Source organism: Scatophagus argus, chromosome 12 (genome assembly GCF_020382885.2).
Source record: "Scatophagus argus isolate fScaArg1 chromosome 12, fScaArg1.pri, whole genome shotgun sequence".
Lineage (NCBI taxonomy): Eukaryota > Metazoa > Chordata > Actinopteri > Scatophagidae > Scatophagus > Scatophagus argus.
Window position 1 is genome coordinate 3,888,484 of NC_058504.1, and position 4,626 is coordinate 3,893,109.

At 38.7% G+C, this 4,626-nt stretch overlaps 1 long non-coding RNA gene across 1 annotated transcript; it reads left to right on the plus strand.

Moving 5' to 3' along the window:
- The first annotated feature begins 2,491 nt into the window (after positions 1-2,491).
- On the plus strand, positions 2,492-3,778 carry LOC124068477. The gene is made up of 5 exons (XR_006844919.1): positions 2,492-2,615; positions 2,736-2,854; positions 2,960-3,030; positions 3,139-3,337; positions 3,739-3,778. It is a non-coding gene; the product is annotated as an uncharacterized LOC124068477 (long non-coding RNA).
- Positions 3,779-4,626: the final 848 nt, after the last annotated feature.

Consider the following 4,626-nt stretch of genomic DNA (forward strand, 5'->3'; position numbering starts at 1 on the left):
CACATTAGGTAAATTGCATGCTCTACATTGCCCTGATGTGTGTGTGTGTGGTTGTGTGTCTTTATGTATCAGCCCTGCGATTGCCTGGCGACCAGTCCAGGGTGAATCCCGCCTCTCGCCTGTAGTCAGCTGGGATAAGCTCCAGACTTCAACGGAAGTGGTATAGAAAATAGATGGATGGACATACTTGTCCAACCCCTCATGTTAATTCTTATTCTTTTTTAAAAGGTTTTGAAAGTGAAAATATTTTGGCATAAAAGCTGCAGTCATTTAAAAGAACACACACTTCTTCAAAAGAAGAAAGCCTCATATAACTATTGTTTTGCCCCCTAAACTGATGCTTGTCTTCATATCATTTTAAATAGAATCCAGTGTTTAATGTTATACTATCAAACGGCTACTTGATGGAGTTCCAGTGTATTGCAGGTGACTGCATTTTTGTTATACACAAAAATTAAGGTTACCTCTGGTCAGAGCTTCATTTTGACTTAATGTGCTTCTCAAATGTTGCATGTTGCTTTTCCTGAACAATGGCAACTGTGGCTTTTACAGGCATTTACAGCAACACTGAAATTTCCCAAGATTGTGTCCGTAGCTTTTATCACATTATCACAAAATCTGAGAGCAGACTGAATTCAACCACAAGCAGGGAAAAAACAAAACAAAGACAAATCATAAAGACACCTCCCGCTCAATTGTCACATGATACACGAGCAGAGTGTTCAGGTCATGTAGACACACTCACTGAGATTGTTTCCCAGCAGATTAAAAAGTCCTGGATCATGTTTAGCTTAAATGCTAAATCTGATGCTATTCAATAATTTTCTTATTGCTCCAAATCCATTTTTTTCCCCCAATGGCTCAATAATTTCTTCAAACAGGCGTTCACTATAGTTTTTGGAAAATGTGACTAAAACAGAAGGACATACTGCATTTGCTGGGGACTATTTTCAGCAGTGGATTAACCCACATTTGGTTTTCTATTGAGTATTTAGGGCAATGGAGTCTAAATAAACTACAAAGAGTTTGATAACACAGAGAAATAAGATATACAGTATCAGACTGAATATATATACAATAGTGATTGGTAGGATCAGTTCACTGGAAGTTTGGGTCTTTTAATTAATGAATGAATGAATTAATCAATGGTCCTCATTGTGTACACTTTGATATACATGAATTATATTCCTCTCTAAGATGGAGCAGGTCTAATTGTGGAGTGACAGCAGGGTGGAGGGGATGTTTGTTGTGGGTTGTGAGCAGTATCCTTTCTGTCTTCATGTAAATTGTGACATTCAATAAAAAGAACTAAAAGAAAGACAGATAAAATATGTGATCCACCAGTCCTTTACTTTTCTTTTTTGTATTGAAATTATTTAAAGCTTTCTAATGTGCAGCCTCTCATTGTTACTGCATGTCAGGCTTTAATGTGCACTGACAGCATTCTAGAACTGAGGAGCAGAACCTTCATCAAAGGAACTTCAGATTCTTGTCAGGTTCAGATCGAAACGAAACGAAAAAATCTTCAACCATGCCTCGCTTTTGGAAAAAGGTTGGTTTCACAGTTTTTACAAAGTTTATTTGAACTTTTAAGTCAGAAATATTAATATTTCTCTGACTTTTGTGGACACTGTTGTCTCTGATGTCAGATCACGTCTGCTATGCCTGGCCCCTATTTTTTCCGACTATTTACAAATAAATTTGTCTTTTTATCCTTTACAGAAAAATGAAAACAAGAGTAAAAAAGTTGTGGAGAATAAGAACAACTCCAGCTCCATCTCCAAAAGGTAGGACAAACCAGAAAAATAGAAACATCTGTACAATGTCATGCGATATATCGCCTTGTCTCTACTGGAAACTGTTCATGTGTTGTTCAGATCATTTACAAGGAAAGATATTGTTGAGACATGAAGACAGGACTTTGATACTGCATTACATGACATGATACACTGGTTTCTGCTCTTCTTGTCACATGTTCAGTTGGCACATTAAACTAACGCAGTCTGATACAACAGCCTGCCTCTGTTGAAACTGGTTTAAAGGTGTTTGCTTAAATTTTAAGAGTATTTTGAAGCCTATAATTTGTGATGCTTTTGAATTTTGTTGCATATTACTGATATTTAATCTAAAATATTAAATACTAATTCGGTGTATGATTGGATTGAAGGTTTTGAAGGACTGAGGTGATGTGATGTTTGGTGCAAGAGTGGGTTAGCAGCCATGCAGCTTTGTGAAAATGGACGTAACAAAGACAGGCTTGAGGGTGGGAGGAACAGAGGTGGTCATGGAGTTGATAACAAGAGGACGGACAGCAGGAGAGTGCCAGAAAACAATGAAAAATCCAACACAATTTTATCTTTAAAAATTCCATATTGTCTAACAGTCTGAAATGTATATTGAGTTTACAATGACATAAAACACTGATGTGCTGTATTTACTACAGAGAGATTAATACTTTCAAACAATCGACATTCTGAACAGCCATATTAGTTCTTAACTGGCCTTCTGTGTTTATCACCAGAGTTGCCGTCTCAGATATTCCTGCTGCCAAGACCCCCACAGAAAAGAGCACAGGGAAGACATCTTGGCTGCACAGGCTTTTCGGTCGACCAGTGGTATGTTTGACAGGAAGTACTGGGGCTTCACATTCAACTGATTTTAATTCTTTGTAGGATTTGTGTTCAGACTTTGGAAACAAAAGATGCTTGACATGGTTTATTTCAATGTTTGTTCAGAATAAAGAAAATGGACAGTGCAAAGACGCGGCCTGTCACGATCCACCACCACAACAGCAGCTGAAAGTATAAAATCAGAGAAGAGCAGCTGGAGCAGCAAAATCTTTGCCTGCTGCAGAGTAGGTTTCACACAAAGTTTCACTGCTTCACATTGACCACATAGGCCAGTCTGCAGGTATCTGTATGTACTTTTGAGACTTCAGAGATTCTGTTTCTTCCAACAGAGAAACAATCGAGTCGCTCCAGCTGCTTACGACAAAGACGAGCAGAGAAGAGCAGAGAAACCCTGCAGAAGGTAAATAGACTCATGTCGATCACTTACACTGTTTATCACAGAGAGGGAAAGTCAATCGAGAACAAAATGAACTACAAATGGCAGCCTGTTTCTGCATCTATGTTACAGTCCTGTGGAAACTCCAGATGACTCACACTGCAGATGAGGTTGATGAGGTGCTTGAGTTTAAAGCTCCTGAAGAGAAAGATGAGGAAGCAGCGGACGAGGAAACAGACAAGGAGCAAAGGAACGAGCTGCCCTTTGTTAGCACTCCAGGAGACCAGGAGGTGCTGCAGCCACTGTGCAACCAGGACACGTCCTCCAGAAGGTAAGTGCACAACTACCATCACGTTTTCTAAGTTCTTATTCAGAACCACAGAAACAAGAGTGGAGCTGCTGACTCGACCTCAGAAATTCTTTTGGTACCAAGTAAAATGTGACTGTATTAATATAAGTAAGTATTAGTACCACTGTAGTAGTATTTGTTTACTTATTCATTGACCAAACGGGCCCAGATTTAAATCATAGCTCTTCTCTTTGCCTGTTTAAGTCGAGTTTCTGTATATCTGCAAATGTTTGCAAACATTCAGCACTGAGCATTTTAAAACAGCACCCATGAAGAAATCAAACTCACTTACATCCACATAGAACACAGCAAGTAGTAGATTTCCACTTAAACTTTATTCAGACCAGCAAAGATGACAACCTGCTTCTTACTCGATGTTGTAGTCCTGTCAAATCTACAAAGAAGACTCACACTGCAGATGAGTGAGCCCGAGTGTAAAACTCCCAAAGAGGAAGATGAGGAGCAAACTAAGAAGCAGCAAAGGGATGAGCTGCACATGACTCACGCTTCAGGGGACAAGTCAGGGCTCCAGACACTGGCCAATTATTCTTTGACTGGATTGGACCAGATTTAAATCATAGTTTTCATAGATGCCAAGGCCCTGTGATGTTGTGATGTTTCATCTTGTGGGACCAAATGTCCAAATATATTCAGTTTATTGTTTTAAATGACAAAGACAAGAAGCAAATCCTGCCATTTGACCTGAGAATGTGCAGCAGTTTACTATTGCTTGAAAGTGACTAAAACAATTAGTCGATTATTCAAAGAATTTGCTGATTACTTTGTTGCTCATTAACCAACAGAATAATAAAAAAAAAAGTCTTCATTTGGAGGAAAGTATAGTGAGATAAACAGTTGGTGTCGTTAATCCTCCGGTTCACTAAACCTTTACAGAAGAAGATGGTGCAGAACCAGACAGACCTCATGATGAAAACACGTCATTAGTTTGTTTTATGTTTTGTTTGACAAAAGTTGCAGCCTCCTCAATGATCCAAACAGATCTAATGTTTGTGTTCAAGTCACATGATTTGTGCAGATTATGATCAATTTTCTATCCTTCCTCAGCATGTTAAAACTTTCTTATGGTATTTTGTGGTGCTTTTTATGCTCAAATTAAAAATGAACAACAAAACAGGTGGATGGAAACTCACTTAGGGTGTCGGGTCCATTAGTACAGTCAAGTGATGTGACCGTCATGATTGTATTAATGGTCCTGATACACTGAGTAACTTACAACTTGATTGACCGTGTGTGTTTGTGTCTCTGTCTTT